At 46.1% G+C, this 21,380-nt stretch overlaps 1 long non-coding RNA gene across 1 annotated transcript in view; it reads right to left on the bottom strand.

Annotated features, from left to right (window-relative positions):
• Positions 1 to 21,380, bottom strand: part of LOC116231969 (uncharacterized) — a 128,779-nt gene that overhangs the window by 26,761 nt on the left and 80,638 nt on the right. The window lies entirely within an intron of this gene.

The raw sequence follows: 21,380 nt of genomic DNA, 5'->3' as shown, positions 1-21,380 counted from the left end.
GCAGTGTCCAGGACCGCATCTTCAACTGGGAGGTTAGTCCTGCTGAGCTCCTCCAGCCAGCCTGTACATAATGCCTTGCAATGGGGAGATTAACATTTTGTGAGTTTTGCTTTTATCGTATTCCCTATCCTTTCGTAACTAAATTCAAAGCTATCACCACCTTTAAACAGGACAGATCAAATGCTGGGTGGGGCAGGAAGAGCACTTGGATCATGTCAGGCATGGATGCAGTGCCATAACTCCTGCCACTGGCTCCTCCAACTAAAGCCTGGAGATAACCCTGCTTCTATGTCTGCAGCAGTGCGAAGACTGGCATGCAAACCTCCCCCAGATCAGCACTGCTTGCTGACCTCCCTTGCCTGAAAGTGGGATGCCCTATCTTGTTTCAGAGCCAAACTGCGCCGCAGTAATTTGCTACAGCATTTACAAACTGCCAATTTGCATGTTTTGTTCACTGCTGCAGTCTGTGAGTCATGTACCAGCGTAGTCACTTCTAATCTTTTCTATACTAAACATCTGACCGCTTAAAAGCACAACCCAGCCCTGCGCGAAGCATTTGCTGGTGAGCGGAGCCATAAATCGCGGCGGCCGCCTGCTCAGAAGTGGCTGGGCACTGAGAAGTTTCCGAGCTGTAAATGCCCCCCCCAGCTCTCTGCAGACTCTTGGACTTTTGATAAACACAAGCAATTAGCGCCTTCGCAGACATCATTTTCCTTCCCCACTGGTGGAACATTGGATACCTAGAAGGAAACTGTGCCTCGGAGAGAGGCTCCGGGAAGGTCTGTAGGGTTGTGCATGGGATGCCTAACAGTGCCTCGACTCATGCAGAGCCCTGTGCTAACACGTTCCTCTCCCCCACACCTCCTCTCCAAGTGACATGTGCTGTGACAAGCCCATTTCTGTCTGACAGGAAGAAAAACAAACATTACGGTGGATAATCAAACAAACGCACTTCTTCAACTTCTGGATGGGAACTCACTCTTAGTTAATGTCATAAAACATGGGAAGAATGCTCTGTGATTAAACACTTCTCTGGAAATATTTGACTAGGTTTGGGATGAGCTACAGAAACAACATTGAAGTCATCAGTGGCAGTAAAGGTTGCATGAGACTGGGATGAAGGGACTTTCACCACAGTACACACTAGGGAGAAGCTTGCTGCATTAAGCAGAGGTGTTAGCAAGGCATCGTGTACACATGCCAGCAAACCTGTATTTTCTCCTGTTTCACATCATTGCAACTTCCATGCAGGGGAAACTGCAGCTGCAGTGAGAAGCCAAGTCCACACCTGAGCTGTTGTTGGCACACAGCATTTGTCCTTCTGATGCAGGACATGGGCTCACATCCTGCTTGCTCTCATGCTTGCCCAGAGTCTCATTTTTTCTGGCCATCACAGTAGCTGAGCTACTTTCAAGAAAACCATCAGCTGGTCTAAGTGATGCTGGGATACACTGACAGCACAGAAAGCAGCACCTCTGACTTGAGAGCTGAAGCAGCTCTATCAGAGCCAGGGTTAGAGATCTACCATCATCAGATGGACAGTTGCATTGCTAGTTAGGAAAAAAAAGGGACAAGCTGTGAATCTTCATGAGGCATAGAGATGCAGAATTCTCAGGCTCTTCAAGTTCTGCATCTCAGAATACTTGAGCAAAGCCCCAGAAGCACAAGGGGTACCCCTGTCATATGCTGAATTTCTGCATCATCAGCACATCACACATGAGTATGTTGTTCTGCCCACTGTAGACCTTGAATCTGGACCACGACCTCTCCTCCTCCTTGACCCATTACACACCTTTCCTCTATTTGCCAGACATTCTTCCTCACTGCAAGACTAAGAAACAGGCAGTTTCTCATCATTTGGAGGTATTCTCCTTCCTGAACACTGGCGGATCCCAACCTATCCAGGTATCTAACCTAAATCTCCCCTGTTTTAGTTTAAAAAACTTCAGTGCAGAGAGGATGCTGCAAGTAAAGCAGGCAGAACACAGGGAGCTGGGGTGCCAGTGGCCATCAACCCCAAGATTTTAAAAAGAACTCTGTTTAAAAACTAGTAGAGGTATGTTAAAGAACAGCCTTGTCCTGCTGGAGTGAACATCCAAAGGAGATCTTTGAAAGTAAGTTATTTGCACAGTGTTATAGATTCATCAGTAAAGAAAATGACAAACTTGGTCTATTGAGATGGTCTCCCAATTCGATGGCAAAGCAGACAACACAACAACAAATATATGAAAAAACTGATGGGGTGATCAATGCCTCTGCCCCCCTCCCTTGTTTTTGAAATAGTGCAAAGTAAGTGTCAAATACCATCGTCAAAAGACATCATTCTTACAGCTGTTAATCTACTCAAGGAACTAACAGAAGAGGAATACAGTACGCATTGGCAGTACTTCTCATTACATATTTCAAAGGAAGAAACTGAAAACACATTTCCAGAGTTGGATTACCAGGAGGGCACAAGGCACACAGCGGCATGAACCCTTCTGACTGCCCTTCCCACGTGGCAGGGCAGCCGGTCCCTGCACTCAGCTTTGGGAGAACATACCTATGGCACAAAAGGGTTAAAGAGGACAATGAAACACAGCAGGTGCAAGCACACGAGAAAGAAATAAAGCAAAATTCTCTCCTTATGGGAGCAATAGAAATGATTGAGAGTGTGGACTCCGTAATCTGCAGAAACTGGGGCAACACTGTTGAGTCAAATTAAATGCACAGAGTGGAAAAATCCTAGCCTGACAATGTACCCATGTCAAATGTCTGTATGTAATTTACAACCGTGGTTGGAGTCTGCCTGAGATAGATTAGGGGGGAGAACTCACATGTGAGGTTGTTTCGTTGGGAAGCATGGACACTTGTATATGTCCATAACCACACTGCAGAGTGATGAACAGGACAGTAAATTTTCTGCACTCCCCAGTCCCTGCCATCATGGTTCAGAGCTGTCTCCAGCCTGTCAGTCCCAGTGCCGTGTTTGCTTATCAGAAGGCAGGGAGAAAAAGACATGAGCTGAAGCCTTATTGTCACTCCTTTTTAGGGAAGAGGAAAAGGAAGCCCCTAAATAGATGTCCTGTCTGCACCTCTCCCTCTGTCACCAGCAGTGCTGCCGGGCCCAAGTCAGCATTGTCCTGCTAAGCCCTCACTCCAGCACAATGCCATTCAAGCAGCCCTAGGTGCCTCACATGGATCACCCTGACCAAACCTCATCCTGAAAACACACAGGCAGGAATGCTGGGATAGCAGCAGGGCAGAGGGAGCTGTGTGCCCAGGATGCTCCCATCCTGATCCCAAGCTGCAATGTGCCAACCCACCTGCATCAAAGGCAGAGCTGGCACACTTTGTCTCCCAGCTACAGGAGTTTCGTATGAGCAAACTCCCTCCTATGAGATGCACAAAGGTCAGGAGCAATCAAAGCACCTGGAGCTCCATGTATTCCTGTCTTTCTCAGGAGTGTCAGCTGAAGCCCTGGATGGAAATAACGCAAGGAGACAGGTCCATATATACACAGCACACTCTGCAGTGCAGTCTCTATCCCCACCAGATACCCTCTGCCACCCACTGAGCTTTTCTTTGCTGTCAGGGCTGGATTTCAAGTTGGAAATTCACACTGCAACTGCTGCCTGGGTTCAGCTCCTTGCTTTCAGCTCTAGGAAACTCTCCAGATGAAACCAAGAACTGGGGAGCCTTGGTGCATTACCAGCAACACCCCAGCACAACTTGTGCATGCTCATTAATGCCAGCCCAGTTTCAGGTGCCCCAGAGCTAGGGTTTTCTACTGGATAGGTATGAGCTAAGAATTACAGTTCGTCAACTTTTACTCTTATATAGAGGCAAAACTTAGATTGCAATTAGGCTTATTGCATCAAAAAGGCACAGAACCACAAGCATGTGAGGGGAAAGGCAAAAGCACAGCAAGCGTGCAGCTCATTCAGATAGATAAAGACTGTCTTCACACTAAAACTGCCTGGAGCATGCAGCCCTGCTGCTCCTGCCCTGCATCCCATGCAGCAGGTGGCATGGTCCCTCAGCAACCTGATTGGGTTACATGCCCAAAACCAAGCATTTCAAATTCCTCCGGCTCCCAGGGCTTTCTTTCACATCCCTTGTTCTGTTGAGTTGTAATCAATTTGGAGAGAGAACAGCAGACATGCCTTCTTTTTTTTCCTTGGTAGTAATTATTGGATTTAGTTACCTGCCAGCAGCAATCCATGCAGCAGTAGGAGGGGTATGTAAATATTCCTTGGCTCCTCTCCAGCAATGAAGTATTATTTCATACACTAGTAATCACACAGAAGCTAATTAGGTATCTAAATAGGCTGTGATTATTTATTCTATAATTTAATGGCCTGACAGTTGTCACGGGACATTTGTTTGACGCTGCTTACTTCATTTTACGGTCTCTGACAGCGCTGTGCTGCTGATGCTGGGGCACCAGGGCCTGGGAAAGTCACACAGGTAAACCTTCTGCTGGCTTTGTCCCATGCAAAGCGCACACTGGGGCAGGGCTGGGGGGTCCTGTCCTGCACAGCTCAGCCACCTGCTGCCTTTACACTGCCCTGTGTGGCGGTGGCTGGGGCAGGGACACCTGAAAACATGTTCTCGAGAGGCATACTTGCTAATTTTAAAGGGACCGGGGGGGAATAAATAAATGAGAGAATTCCTGAAGCTCTTCCTTGTATTTTTCTAGGAAAAATATTTTGAGGAGGAATGCAAATGCATTTGTATTTTTCAAAAAGAAATCATTTTTTTAATTGTTTGCAACATCAAAGGAGCACCAAAATGAAGGGAGACTTCCTTAACGAATTAAAAAAAACTCACAAACATCTTTTAAAGGTTTCATTCAGCAGAACGGAATTTCAAAATATGCACATACAGAAACCTAACACAAGAGAGCTCAGCTGGCTGGCTGGCATTCAGTAACAGTCATTCAGGAAGGGAAAAACACTGTAAAAGAATTATTATTAAAAGTATTTACAGGAATTTGGAAAATCTGAATACATACAAAGCCATTTCTCCAGACGGGAGCACATCTCTGTGGAGGCAGAGGAGCTGCCCTCCCCTCTGCTCCCCCAGCAACCTCACCACCATTCCTGGGCAGCCAAAAGGAGCTCCTGCCTGCCAGAACCATGTGCCCCTCACATGAGGGAGCACAACATGAGCTCAGCAGAGCGAGGCACTATTTAATATCCATGAGTTGATACATTTCAGGATGTGTTGTGCACCTCACACACTACATATGATGCGCTGCACACAGACTGATTCCTGCATTGATGAAACCAGCCCTGGGTGACAATGATCAACATGTAGAAGGTGTGCTTTACCAGGAGGAATTCAAGCATTCAGATGAAGGGAGGATTCTGCAGCTTTAGAAGTGTACTGCAGAACAGATCTGCAGACTGCAACAGTCAGTTAGGACACACCTAATGGCTGCATTGTGCCATGGTGCTAAGGGAGAACAGTGGGAGAAGGAGGAGAACAGGGAGACAAGGACTGTCCTACAGACATGCACAAACCCAGGGCCTGTGTCAGCCAAAGGACCGACACCAGGACGAGGGGTGTTTGCTTAGACAAGAGCTCTTTGTTGTGAAGCCAACCAAGGGGTTTTAGTTTCCAGTCTAAACAGGTGTCTGATTACCCTCCTGCTTGGAGATAAGGTACCTGAATGTCTTGTGCAAACACGGGGAGGCCAGAGGGAGAACAGAACTTGTAGAAAAGGCTCGTGGTTGCAAGTTGTCAAAAGGAAGAATGTTCTAGGAAAAACCCAAACAATTCCCTCTGACTTTTGTTAGCGCTGATGGAAAGTGGCAACGTATAAAAATGAGCTTTACGGCTTGCCAGAGCGTTGCTGGGAGTGGAACAGATGGCCAATTCATCTCCACCGAACTTGGCACTTTTAACAAAAGAAACAATATGTGTTTTGCTACCCTAATTTTTCCCCCAGGTATCCCAGCAGGTGACTGGGATGTTTGATGACAAGAATGACTTGACTTGTGCTCCCCAAGAGCATGAGTTGCTTGTTTCTGTAGCCCTGCCATTGTTTTGCCCGATTACTTACTTCTACGCAGTGCTCCGGTGAAGTTTCCCATGATCCAGAAGACAACACCGAACCTGGATGACACAAACTTGCATCACTTACAGGGGCTGTGTGTTTTCATGAGGACGTACATTTCAGTATCCTCACGACTATCCTAAAAGCTTCTGCTTTCTTGTACCAAACCTACGTGCTGCAGAATGCAAACATGCTTTACAGAACACAACCAGCTGTAAAGATTCCAAGACCAGACAGAAGGATCCAAAAATCGGTTGGCTCCCCAAGTACATTCTCACATTTAATGTTAATTCTCAGACATGACCATAAAGGATAAGGGACCGGTAGATGCAGTAGCCATAAAGGGGTCAGGAAGTGGCCAGCACATTCAGGAACAAAGGATGGCTGGTCGCAAGATCTCTGCAAGACTAAATGCTTTCAAAAGGCTCTGATGTTGGAGCTCTATAAGGAGCTTGTGCTCTGGCCACAAGTGATGCCTTATCACATCACTGGAGCGGCCAGATCAGATGATTTAAATCACCTTAATGATTTCATAATCAATGATGGTAAAGATTAGAAATCTTTCATTCGAAAACCTTTGGAGGAATACTGTAATAATAGATCAGATTTATAAAATGATGCTTTAGGGAAACTGAACTGTGTTTTTAGTAGCAACAGATTAGAAGGACTTCTAATGGGTTAACCAAGCATTTTATCCATGAGCTGTTGCACTGGGAGATGTTCCCCATAAGCAAAAAGTTGTTTTGTCATTGCTAGTAAATATTGACCAAAAACACTAATTAAATTAATGTTCCAGTCCTGCTGACTCAACTACAGCAGTATTTGTTCCCTTAAGAGAGCATTACACACACTGAATATGCATACAAAGGAATCAATCATTGGACATATGTTTAGGATATTAGCTTTTCCAACAGAAAATGCGAGGCTCTCAGTGAGAAACCAAAACCCAAGACCAGTTGTTAGAGCAGCTTATCTCACAGAAGACCAGCAGAATAGCTCACACTCCAGTCTTGCAGAAAAGCACTGCCATATTCATGCATTGTAAGGAATTTGTAAAAATAATCATCTCATTTTTTTTCTTCTCATCTCATTATTTTGTTCTGCGGCTATCTACTGGGAAACAGAATAGCCTTGCACTTACAGTACAAGCCTGGGTCTAGACATCCTGTCTGACTGCAGGCAAATAATCTCCAGCCTGATTTTTAAAGGTATTTAAAGGCACTGAAAATGCAAACAGGGCTATTTTAGAGCACACTGCAGTGTCTCCTTGCTACTGGTTTCAAGGGAATTTAAACACTGCAACCTGTCTCACAAATGTCCTGCAAGAGTGGACCAAGGCCTAAATACCTTCACGATACTTGACTTAGACAGCATTTCAGCTCAGTGCAGCTCACCTTTCTCCACAATGCAGTGCCACATGTACATGGGCAGGCAAGTGGTCAGCCCAGCTGCATGAGGTCAGTGGGCCAAGAAGGCAGCCTGGTGCACTGGGATCTCACTCCTTCCTCACGGGCCCTGGTGAAAGACAAGCTGCTTGAAAAACTGAGCTTTTGTTTGTGTAAAACACAACAGCAACACGCTGCTGATTCATGCAGGCTTGTGACTGTAAGGAGCACAGACATTTAAATGGCACTTAGAATAGGCAAATGAGCTCAGTGGGTCTAGGTATACCTAATTTCACAGGGTCACCGTTTACACACCTTATTTTACTAAGGTACCATCTTTGCTAGGCTTTTACAAGTTGGCTTCTAAGTCAATTTAAATAAAAAATTTGTCAAACTGCTGAGGAAAGAGGCTGCGCCAGGTGACAGATAGGAGCCAGCACAGAGCTGTCCTGCAGCCCTGTGGCCAATGGCCTCGGGTCACTGCAGCAATAGGGTCACAGCCAGCTCTGCTCCCAGGATTAAGCAGTCTGGGGACAACAGTTGGATGTATTCAGACCAGATTTTCCTAGTCTAAAATTTCTCTGCACAATCCCAGTGCTGTTAGATCAGAGCAGAATTTAAAAAGTAAAGTACTAAGCATACATACTAGCTAAGAATTACATACTTGGCTCTGAAAAAAAAATCTGTGGCCATAATTTTTGAAGCTTGCTGTGTGCAGTGGACCAAAACCAAACTTCAAAATGGAGCTCTCGTGAATTTTGATTTAAAAAAAAGAGTGGTCTGAAGGGCAAGCCTACAGCTACAGTCACCAAAGGTAAAGAGAAAAGAACAAACCCCACAGCAGGAGCATCCAGCTGAAAGCACGCATCATGACACTGCTTGCTCATATAGTCTCAAGAAGAATAAGAAACCCAGAATACATGAGCAAAACAGGCCTGAAAACTTCTAATGAAAATGTGAGGGGAATGTGAGATTCCCTCCAGCAGCTATATAGCCCTGGGTAAGGTGTGATGCTTGCTGGGCAGGCAGATGAGGAGCCTCCCCACTCACGGAACTTCTCATCCACAGAAGCTCTGTAGGCACTGAATTTTACAAAAATGGCTTAGCAGAAAGCAGCAACTATAATAAGATACAGCATATGAAGGAATACTGCTTCAGACAGTTCATGTGGCCCACCATGGACTTGTAATACCTTGGGGAAGAAGGAAAACTGCTCGGCTCTTTGAACTGCCTTCAGTGCAGCAACCTAAGGGCATCTGTGCCTCAGGGTGCCCTGGGCAGGCCAAGGCTGATGGGATGGAGATGGACAGAGCCGAGCCCCTGCCCCATCCCAACAGCTCGTGCATCAAGGAGCAGTGAGACCGCCAGACGGGATCAGCACAGTGGTCTCCCTCCTTCAGCATTGTGTCTCGTGGAGTTGCCAGTACAAGTCTCAAAGGCCATAAAAACTATACAGTGTATTTTGTTAGAATGATTGTTCTGTCATCGCCCAGACATTGTTGTTATAGGTGCTACACAGGGCAATAAATAAAATGAAATTAGACAGTGTCATGCAATGAAATAGGCAATCCATGCTGGCAGCTGTCCCGGTCAGATTGTACCCGAGCTCATTAGATATAGCACATATTATTTCACTGATGAAAACACAACTCATCACATATGTGCCTGTCTGCTGGATCTGCTCAGTGAGCTATAGGCACAGACCTGAGCGACCCGAGCCCCTGCTCCTGAGCCAGTCCCAAGCTCTCACTGCAGCCTTGCCTTCCTCCTACATCACAGAGAGGATGATGCTTGCAGACCCAGCCTGCTTCACACCCCCTGCAAGGCCAGAAGCATTGGGCTTTGGCATGAGGAGTGCAACACAACTGCTCTGGGAAACGTCTTGGTGGATGCACCAGGTACAAGCATCATATTTTAAGAGTTATTGAAAAGGAATTCCCATGGCCTGCAAAATATCAGTTTTCAGTGCTGTTTTGTCTCATTATTTAACAACATTCAACTGGTCAATAAGCAAATCCGAGCCCTTCGTCTGTTCTGAGAAGTTTCCTGAAGAACTCACACTGAGTGCTTTGGTTCTGCCCTGCCTCCCATCTCCAGCCCAGGGTCCAGGCAAACCTTCTTCCTTTATAACTCATGGCTGCAGGTTTCTCTTTTGCACAGAACACATGCAGGACCTTTCTGCATGTTCTACGGGAACCCCAGGAGCTGCTAAGCCAACATGCAGGCCAGCAGAAGGCCAGCAGGTGGGTACCTTGAGATCTGGCAACTCGGGACCCTGCCCTACCCTGCTTGGAGTGGGGAAATGGAATGGTGGAGGTCTCCCATGCAGCCATTGCAGCAGGCTGCAGTGCCATGCCTAAAGCCAGCGGGTTGCTCGTACCCCTGAGCAGGATTTGCAGCAGGCATTCCCCAAAGCTAGCATGCTCTGCCATGAGCAGGAGACACACAGAACGAGCTGTAACACACAGCCCTGCATGGATAAACCCTGCTCGTGCCAGTGCTACCAGCACAGCTGTCCCAGTGCTCCTACCTCATTCACAGCCGCTCAAATGCGCTCACTGCTGGCTTCATGCACAGCTATGGGAGCCCTGGAAACACAAAGGAAGTGACATGCACAGTCCTCTGTGAAATATATCCCAGCTGGAGCATGACATCACTGCCATAGATCAGCTTTTCAGTTATCTGGAGCCTCGATCTCTCCCCTCATTAGGACTGATCAGTAGAAGGCAACTGATTTGGCCCCAAATTGCCACAGAGAAAGTGTTTGCCAAGAATTTCTTCTTGGTCTGGGAGACTGACAAGTCTTCCATACAAAAGTAGAATGGCTTTTCTCAGCGGATCCTGAAATCCTTCATGGCATCTCACCACGATCCGCCGAGGACCCTGTTCTCACAGGTAGGCAAACCCACATAAAGAACAACCAAAGTGTGATACTCAAAACTATTTGAATCCAATACACTGTTGTAGGTTTTTTCCAGTTCATCCAACATATAAACAGCATGAGCAGCAAGATGAATAGGCAGATATAACCACATAGTAAGGGGAGCAAATACCTAGTGCAAAGTGAAATGTGAGTTATTCTAGTACAGATCCAGAACAGAACAAATGCCACTTGACTAATTGTAGCCAAGCCACCTAGCTTGGAAGTCTGCACACTCAGATAGCAACTCATAAAGCAAATGAAGCACAGAAAAACAGCAGTGTTTAGAAAACAAACTTAAGACCATGGAGATTTCCTGAGCTCAAGTGGGGTTAGAAAATACTGTCATGTGCTTGGCAGGGATTAAAATTGCAATATCTTGCCATCAATTTGAAATAGTTTTGATACATGAAAATACTAAAAAGGGGACACAAAACTGCAGAATTTTTGCCCACATCAGAATCACTCCCAATTACAGAAATAACCCCCACAGTCTGATCACCTTCTCCCCTTTCTCTTTTGCTCTTCCTTCTGTAACCTGTCTCAGCCTCCAGGCAGCAGCCTGGACACACACACTTTGGTGCCTCCAAACCATGCGCAGTGCACAACCTCCTCATGGACATCTGCACTGGGACACACGAATGCAGTTTAAGACACCCAATTGACACCCAATTTGGATGCAACAGAAAACACCTTGCTCTACCAGCTCCCCTGGTTACCAGCAGCCTCACATCCATGCTCTCATACCAAGGCTGAGATGAGCTGTATCAGATGCCAGCGCAGTCACCTGCACCTACTGGAGTAATGTGAACTCTTCCCATTGCTGAGCTGGGGCTTCTTTGCCCACAGCCTTTCCAGCCTGCAGGGACTGAGCTTCCTGAGCTCCCAGTAACAACCGGAGAGTGAGATCTACCTTAATGCAATGCCCTCACCTCCTGGTCCACCCCATTAGGATAGCAGTGTGAGTGGGATTTGGGAGCAGGAGTTTAGGCTGTTCACTAAGCAACTTTGTTATTTTGGGTACAGAGTTAGAATGTTTTGCAGGCACATGGAAGAGGTTGGATGTAATATGAAAACTGCATAAAACTCTGAAGTGTTGCATGCCTAAATATGGCTATTTATACGTAAGAAAACTGGAATGTAAAAATCTGCCACAATTCATAAGCTCAGTTAAAGGCCTTTTACACATTTGTCCCCTCATTTTAGCACATGCAGCCTCATGCTGCATTCCAATCAATCAGCAGAAATTCCCATACTCCCCTACTAGATGTTATCCTTCACATGCACTGTAAGTTACAAGCTCCATGTACTGCAGCAGGCACTGACAGACAGCAGGAGATGATGTAGAGGTGCAATCATATCACAGTATTGAGAGTACAAATCTGTACACCATAATATAAGTCTTCTATTGCATATATCAGAGCTTTGAAACATTTTCTATTTTTAAATATATAGTCCAAAAACTTGCAGCATATATCATATCATCGAAACAACAGACTTCCATTGTTCACGTGGCATAAATCTATCACAGTTTCATAACAGCATATGATTTCCACTAGCTACAGGCTTATATATTGTCACACTAGTAGCAAAGGTTTTGTACATGGAAATCGACTTACACTGTAAGAACAAATTTTGCATTGTTCTGTACCTTGAAGTCACATGTTGCCATGATGACCAATGAACTCTAACACAGATTGCTGGCAAGGGTAAATCATGCCGAATAATCATATGTATTTTTCCTAGGAGGTCTGCTTGAGGGATCCCTGGCTCAGGGCTATTGCAGCAGCAGAGCCCCATGGGGCAGCCCCATCAGCTCCATCCCTGTGACCAAACCACAGGGGCAGCACCACAGGTCCCAGCTCCATGCAAAACTGTGATGTTCTGGGGATGCTCCTGCCCTACAGGCACCACCACCAAGCTGATGGTGACCTCATCAGATGATGAGATGCACATCCATACTCTGCAATAAGGACATGCTTCTGTATCACAACAGTCTGGCCATGGGTGACTTCCTTACTGCTCCTTGGTTTCTTCCTCCATTCTAGACAGAAGTGTTTCTGTCCTAAAATAAAACATGTTCATCCTCAGCCATTTTCCCTGTCACACCGCTTTGTTTCCATCCCCATGCCTACCCCTGCATGCATCTCTGCAGCCACCTTCTCATGATGCTGGCACCATAACTGTGTATACATTCCCCAGAGATATTCTGCAGCTCTCAAAAGCACGCCAAGAGATATTACAATGGAAAAGGCATCCCTGCACAGGAACTGTGAGTTGGCCTCCAGGTGCAGACCACCTTACCTGGAGTATCCAGGGCACAGGGCTCACACAGTGCACACAGAGGTGGCTGGAGGTCACAGTAAGGGCAGGATGCTCATGAGCATCCTGCTCATGTTCCCCCGAGGATGTAACAGATGGAGTTATATCAGGGTGCTCCTGCAGCAAAGTAGTGCAAGCAATTGACAACTGTGGCCTCAAAGGCATGCCCACAGATGAGGTGAATGAAGCCATGTCTATTCATAAAGGGGAGGCAACACAAACTGTCAAAATACTGCCTCTTCCACAGCTACTTGGAGAGGGGATAAAGTCTTTCTGCACTTCCAGTTGAACCATGTCCTTCTATCCTAGTGGCCATGTATAAGAGGTTCCCCAGAATGCACAGAGTATAATTCCAAAGGACGGTAGGAAATGACTCACTTACTAGCATGCTGTCTGAGAACTACATCATAAAATAGTGGCTGTGGTCTCGCATCATACCACACAGGCAGGAGAATTTGTATCAGCACACAGAGGCTATAGAGTTACCTTTTCTAATCAAATCCCAGACATACACCATAGATTACAGGCACTCCACTGGCAACACATTTGGCTGAAAAAGGCTTGCAATGTGACTTCAGGAGGAGATTGGCTTGTAGTGTACGTGTCTTATAGTTTGCTGTCACAGTGCCATATTTTCTGAAGCTTGAAAACAAGAGGTCATGAACTACAGCCAAAGCAGGAGCCAGAGTATAATCAGCATCTTCCTGGTCTATGAGCAGTTTGGGATAAGGAGCAAATTGCAAATACATTCAACAACAGCAGGAGTGCATGTGTTCAGCAGCCATCAGTAGGTAAAGCAGTAGTGTTAAGTCAATGGCTTCCGTATCTCGCCACACTCAGCACATGGATCGTTGTCTGGAAGATATAACTTCATTCCTGTAAGAATTAAACCAGTGTGGGCAAATAGTTATTTAGATTGTGAAAATGAAAGCCAAACACACGGACTGTGTTACAGGTTTCACCCTGGAACAGTGTGCTGAAGATGTGCTTTATAATGACACCAAGTCAGGAGTCACGGCTCTTCCAGCACAACGCAGCCATGCAATACTTGATAAATCCAAGGTAGTAGTGATCACATTATTTACAGCTGAAACTACGACTTCTATCTGGAAAAACCTGGATGGAACAAAAGTTTTTATCTTTAAAAACCCTGATATGGTTGAATCAGTTTGCTCTTTCAAGGTAACTGGAAGCAGTTATCTAGAATCTAATTCATTCCCTGCAGAATGCCTGAAGCTTGGTCAGCCTGCATCACTACACGTTTGCTGTTGCGTAGGAGAGGTTTTCACATACAACAGTGTAATTTTTCTGGTTGTGATCACCTCTGCTGCCATTTACACCACTTTTAAATCTTCTAATTCACATCATTATCTGTGTTTCAGATGAAATCTTACATCAGAGTAGCAAACTGTCTCGCTAACACTATTAAAACCTGCAGCTCACAAAATGCTTTGCAACAAATTGTGGGCTGTGGGAAAGGTAACCAATCTACAGCTCTTTCCTGTGTGTAACAGGGATGATAACACAAATTTAACACGCACAAAAACAGCAGGATTAAATTCACTATTTGAAAGCACATCCAGATTCTTCGCAGAAGGTACTAAGAACAGGAGTTGCAAAGCAGCCATCATACAATAAGGTCAATATATTATTGGCTAATGAAATACAGTCTTAATATATCCCCAGCTGGATAAGGAACAGGCAGGATCTCAGCATATCTTATTAGAATAATGCTAATTTGAAAATAGGGATTTAAGAGGTGATGGGCAGACGAAGCAACTTCAATGCTTTTCAGCTAACCCAAGAGGGATAATCTGCATGTTTGACATCCTAGTTCCAGACACACCACAGTCAGCACTAGGGCAACTTTCACAGGCTTTTCACAGAGCACCCTTCTTTTAATTAGTAATAGCTATAATCATGCTCAAAGGTTTAATATAGCACAGTTTTTCCACTCCCCTGTGCCCGTGAAGCCCGGACTAAACAATCCCTTCAGAAAGGATGTGGAAAAGCTGGGAGAATATCTGTCACCATGGTTTTGATCCATGTTTCCATAACGGACCCCAGCCAACGTTATGTCCTCATTTGAATGAAAAACTGAGTTTTGAAAGATTTCGGATCTTTAACATTAAAAGGAAATAAAGCTCTATTAATTGTGACTCATTAGCAAAATAATAAAAATCCTCTCATTTGGTTTATTTAAGCTCTCATTTAATTTCCAGCTTGCTACAGGGTGTTTTGTTTTGTTTTTTTACATATTTGTGTGTCTGGTCTTCACACTCATACCTCAGCAGCCTAAGGTTCCCCAGGGTTTTCCCACAACCACTGCCATTCATTATTCTCTTCTGCTATGAGCTAAACATCACTTTTATATACTCCCAGGCCAACCTTTGGTTTTGAGGTAGCTCCAAGGTGTCATCAAGGGAAAGAAAAATGGCAAACAGTCAAATATTTCTGTCTTCACATTCCTTTCTTCCTTCTCTTATTTCTGTCTCTTACTCCTAACATCCCCCAACGTTCCTGCTTTCACTCCGTCCTGGGAGCTGGAGACATACATATTTTCCTTCAGAATGCTGAAATCAAAGGTTCTGTTCCAGCATATTCTCCCTGTGGATCAACGTGGATATCAAAGAGCAGTGTTCATACATTCTCTGCAAACCAAACATAAAAGATCTCCTGCCACTACCAGGTGAGATTACTGCCTGCTGATTCCCAAAGAGTGTACGTCCCCTACGGCTGAAGCTCTCTCTTGAAACACCTTTTTTTTCCCCAGTGATCTCAGGAGGGTTTACACAATACCACAAGACAGTATAGGTACTTTGGTATTTCACTGCAGCAAAGGAAATGACAGCATAGGTACCTGAACCAACAACACGTCTCTTCTGACAAAATACTCATTGGATCAACCAATGCCTTATCTGGGTCAGCTGAGTCATCTCTATTGCAGGAGGGTAAAATGTTTAGGTTAAATAACCTCTAGAGAAACACTGGCCAACAGAAGCTTACCTATCATTGCTATAGTAAAACAAAAACATCTGTTTGAGTTTGAGTAGATATTTTTAACTTAGATTCAAAGAATTCAAGGGATGGAGCCTCTACTGTGAGAGAGGGAAAAATAATCAGCTTAACCCATCTAGATGCCTTGGTGGACACATCCCTCACACTTTTCATGTCAATAGCAAAAGCTTCAGTGGGGAACTGGATCTTCTAGACAGCAAAATCTGTCAGTATCACGGCACAGATCCACTGGAAAATGGGCTCTCCTCAAGCCAGCTCCAAGGAGCTCCTGGCACCACATCGCTCCCCCCATCCTGGCCAGAGGGCTCACTGCAGCTGGACAGACAGATCCTCCTGCAGTCCCACTGTGTCTGTAGAAGAAGCACAAGCATGACTCCATCAGGGGAACTAACGAGATGTAAATGTATTCCGTCAGAGGTTGATCCAAAGCTCACTGAAGTCAATTATTATTAATGTAATTAGTACTGTATAAGCAGTTCAAGACGTAATTCAAGTCAGGTCTCCAACAAGCCAGACTGTATATATATGCAGAGCAGATTTAAAGGGTTGACAATCTAAATAGGTGTGATAGACAAAAAAAGAAACGGAGGAAAGAGACATGAAGAGATATAAAAAAGAGCAGATCATTTGCCACAGAATTCAAATCTTATTCCTGCTTTTTGTCTGCCAAATCATGTACCCTTCAGAGAGGATTTTCAGTAAATGTTAAATCAACAATGTGTTCATTAAATGGTATTTTAGATCTTTATTTCTGAAGAATTCTGCCTCGTCTTAAATTTTCATTAATTTTACCTCTCCTTTATCAAACACAAGCACAGTACTCATTTCAGTAGCAGTGGATATGTATTCAGGGTCATTCAAACCTAGCCAACGGCATGACCCTGCAGTTACCAGAATGAATTGCTGAACAAAACCCACCAGGAGCTTCGCCTTCTTCTCCACTGATAATTAAAAATGACTGAGTCACATTGTGCATTTTCTGCACTCCTACACAGCCTCCTCCAAGGTAACTGGTTTGCTCCAGCATCGCGGCCAGATGCCAATCCACAATAACATCTCTGCATGCTGGCACCGGCCCAAAGTCATCTTTTTTTTTTTTTTTTTTTTCTTTCAGTTCAGAAGGGAGAGTTTGCATTTGCAGCAGGAGGGGCGAGCAGCAGGCAGCGGCTGGGCTCGCTGCAAGGAGCTCTCAGCTTTGCACAAGCCCTCTCCCCAGCTCCTGCACCAAGAGCACCCTCTGCTGCTGCACTCCTCCTGCCAAAAGCCCACGTGAGGTTGGGGTGTCTGCTGAGTCCTACCTGCAGCACCTCGTTGGATGTGCCCGGTACCCTTGCACGCAGCAGGCCGGGGCTGGCGTCCACCCCATGCTCACCTTTTATGGGTTGCAAGATGGGAACTGCTCATACCTCCTTCCCCAGTTCTGCAAACCTGCTGGTTCCAAAGCCAAAGGATTAAAAACATGGTAGGAAACTCCTTGTTCTTTAAGTCTAGTGAGGGGGCTTTTCCCATACAGCACAACGCATGGGTGTAGTAGAGAACGTGGACTGCATTGGAGCCCTCGGCTACAGCACGGGCTTTATGTGGAAATTTTTGCAACTGCCATTGCCATTAGGCCATATGAATGTAATTATAATATTCCAATAGAAATCATTCAAGTATGTGGTAAACCAAGGGAACATACAAGGGAATGTGTGTAAGATAATCTCTCTATCGTGCACTGCAAGGACACCGGGATTCCTTCCAGAATCTGAGCGTTGCCCACACCTCCCTGCTGCTCCCGCGGGAGGACGGCGGTGGCTGGGTGAGCCAGGCTGACAGCAATGAGCACTGCCTGGGTGCTCAGAACTGCCAAGCAGGCAGTTGTGTCGGTGCGGATGACAAAAAGAAGCGATAGGAAGGCATTTTGTAGCTGGAAAAGGCAAGTCAACATGTAAATCCTAGTTAAAATATCTTTATTAGCAGCATTTTAATCACTTGCAAAATCTGGAACAGGATCAAACTAAACATAAGGCAGCAGCTGCTGTAAACAGCCGTTGTTGAAATGGAAAAATGATTAGCACTGAGGGAAGGATGTCAGGCATAACGAGTCTGCACCGAGTGCTGCTAGAGCCCAGCACCAGGCACTGCTGCCTTCACCCAGAGTCCTCACACCCATCCTCCATCTGCGGGTGGGGATCATGGGCCTCTGCCCATATTTACCACCTTAGAAGGCGCATTTCAATCTCTGCCTTCAGGAGTGCAAACAATCACGCCAAGGTAGGAGCCTTCCTCCTTAAATCATCACATACCAGAATAACACTGATAGTCACTTCAAATACTGCAAAATTAGAGAAGGGTAAGCACCCACCTGAGCCAGAACCCAACTCCAGAGGCACACGGGCTGCACTCTGGCAAGAGCTGCATGACACCACCTTCCCCTCTGTGAGCAGCAGGCCGTGGCCATGCCTCCCTGTGTGCAGTGGCTGCAGAGCCACAGAGCCAAGGTGCTCCTTTCACCCAAAGCAAACCCATGTGCTTCGGAGTGCCAGGAAACAAAAAGCAAAAAGGTTCATTTTGCTGTCAAAGCAACATGAATTTTCCAAATGGGAAGAAGTTTTTCTAGATCTTTATTCTTAAATGAATGCAATATTAGGAGGAAGACTTTCAGACAGTGGGTGGTGACGCACTGGAACAGGTTGCCCAAGGAGGTTGTGGATGCCCCATCCATGGATGCATTCAAGGCCAGGCTGGATGTGGCTCTGGGCAGCCTGGTCTGCTGGTTGGCGACCCTGCACATAGCAGGGGGTTGGAACTGGATGATCATTGTGGTTCTTTTCAACTCAGGCCATTCTATGATATGAAATAAAAGTGGGAATGCCATGCTTTGGAAGCACTTAGGCAAAGTGGTCTTAAGTCCAGGGGCTTTCCTTTCTCAGCACAGGAAACAAATGGCAAATCTTCAGCAAATTCATAAATGGTTTAGTGTCATAAAATCATGGAATTGAAAGGATTAACTGGAAGCCACATACAAATGCTTTGGCCTTACCTGCAGTGCCTGCTGGCTTAGCTGTCCTGTCACTGTGAGTAACCAGGTGCCCCATCAATCCAGGCATCACTTCCAGACAGCTACAGCCATCCTACTACTGTCCTTAGTGTTTCTGAAACAACCACAGTCATCCTTGCCTGCTTTTAACCATTACCAGTATCACAAAGGCCTATGTGACCGTGATGGGGCTCAACAAGCAGGCAAGGCTCCTGCCTGCACAGCAGCTCCAGCTGCACATCAGCAGCGATGCGGTTTACCCTCCCTCAGTCAAGGCACTTTCCATGTTGTGTATGGGTGGATGCTTTAGCAAAGTGAAAGTGTGAACTGGGAATATTTCTTTTTCCCAGCAGAGACAACTTTGCAGCGGGAGAGTCCAACCCCACTGGAGCACTGGTGCTCACTGTGAACAACATCACTGTGACCATAAAGGAATGAGAAACAGATATATTGGTGGGTACTTCTTATGGCTAGTATTAGAACCTCTCGATACTTGGCAAGCCAAACAGCTCAGGCAATGGGTGAGAAAGCTACAATACTCAGCCATATGAATGTGAATTTGTCATCGTTTTAAGTAAAAAGTACTCAATCTGCTTTCACTGCACATGCCACCATAGCTATAGAAAAGGTGCAAAATGAACTTCTGACATAATTTTCAGGTTGAACTGGTCTATATAACAGCATTAAATATTCAATGCGCCCTGAAGGGAAGTTAAGATATATCTGCTCTTTAATGTTGCAGCCTCAGCAATGTCCCTCCGACACCAGCAGTGCTTATTATGATTTCTTTGATTTTCATGTTATGCTGATGCACTTTAATTAGACACTTAAAAACAACTGGTCAATCTTTCCCAGTCAATCAAAATGATTGAAAATGGTTTTGGACACTGCAGAGAGTGCTGGCTCTCCGCTTTGTCAGGAAGGGAGCCACAGCTTGCAATGAAAAAGAGCCAACCACTTTCTATATCCTTGTCAGACGCATTTAGTGCTGCTTCTGCCCCACTCCTCCCTGTCCTTTAATCTGGCTAAGAAGTCCATAAAATGGAAAATGAGAAATGTGGCAAGTTCTCTTCAACAGATACAGACTACCACAAGTGCATCTCCTGTGTACCTCTCCCATAACTTCCCCCTACATCACAGAATTGCATGATATCCCAAGTTGTAAGGGACCCACAGGTTCATCAAGTCCAACCCCTGGCTCCACACAGCACAACCCAAACTCAAACCCTGTGTATTACAGTGGTGTCCAAACTCTCCTTGAGCTGAAAAAAGCCTGCCCACTGCCCTGGGCAGCCTGTGCCGTGCCCACCGCCCTCTGGTGCAGACCCTTTCCATACACCCACCTGACCTTCCCCCAGCACAGCTCCATGCTGTTCCCTGGGCCCTGTCGCTGCCACAGACAGCAGAGCCCAGCGCTGCGCTCCGCTCCCTGCAAGGAGCTGCAGCCACCACGAGGGCTGCCCTCAGCTCCTCTGCTCTGGGCAGAGCAAACCCACGGACCTCAGCTGCTCCTCAACACCGTGCTCTCAAACCCTTCCCCATCTCTGCAGCCCTCCTTTAGATTCTCTAATAGCTTTACATCCTTCTTATGTTGGGGCACCCAAACCTGCACACGGCTGGAGGTGAGGCCACACGGCACAGAGCAGAGCGGGACAACTGCTTCCCTCAATTCCCCAGTGCTGGGCCTGACAAGCCCAGGGTACAACTGGCCCTTCTGGCTGCCAGGATGCACTGCCAGCTCAGATTCAATCTGCCACCAACCAGAACACCCAGATCCCTTTTTGCAGGGCTGCAAGTAGGACAATTGTCAGGCCATAGCCTCCCATCGCCCAACACAGCCATGCTTTGGTTGTCATGGGACATTCTTAGGGTCACACTGCCATGGCCACAAGCCACCTTCCCGCTGACTGCTATAGAAACAGGGACCTTGACAACAGAACACCAGTCGCATGCTTCTGTTGAGGAAGCACGTACTTGAGACACAGAGGTCATTACCCAGACCCTCCCAGTGTAGGAACTTTAGTGGAGGAGGGTGGATCCTCCAGGCACACTGAGACTGGTCCAGGTGGCATCGCAGTCCCTCCTGAGTGCCTTTGCAGCACAATCCCTGTGCTTCAGAACAGAGCTGAAACACAAAACTGCAGTTGTGCTTCTCAGGCAATGGGCCCGGCCCTCCACTCGCAGTTTGGTTCAGTTGGGTTTGCAGAACACAGTCTACAGCTGCAAGGACAGATATCAAAGTAAATTTAAAATGACTGCATAAAATAAAACCCAAAGACGCAGCCAGAGAACGTTGAAATGTTGTTTGTTTTAAGCAAATGAAGGGCAAACATACTGAGAAGCATCACTGCTGTGAATTCTGCTTTACTGGTCCTCACTGCTCATTCAGACCACTGAAAAAGAAGATTGCAAGGGAAAGGGAAAGGCCTCCCTGTCGCCTTCTGGCCTCAGGGTAACTGACACAGCTCTGATGGGCAGCTTCACCCACTTCATCCACTGTGGCCAAAGCAGAGAGCGCTGCCCGGTTTTTAATCACACCATCCATCATCTCAGCTTCCTTTTGCTCTCCAGCACTTCTCTTCCCATGCACCACTCAAGTCACTCCTCCTGCCCCCAGAGTGCATAAATTAATTTGTTTCCTTTTTCTGGCTTCTTTATTTCTCAGCCATG

Source organism: Phasianus colchicus, chromosome 15 (assembly GCF_987193195.1).
Source record: "Phasianus colchicus chromosome 15, bPhaCol1.hap1.1, whole genome shotgun sequence".
NCBI lineage: Eukaryota > Metazoa > Chordata > Aves > Galliformes > Phasianidae > Phasianus > Phasianus colchicus.
This window is presented reverse-complemented; position numbering and strand designations above follow the sequence as displayed.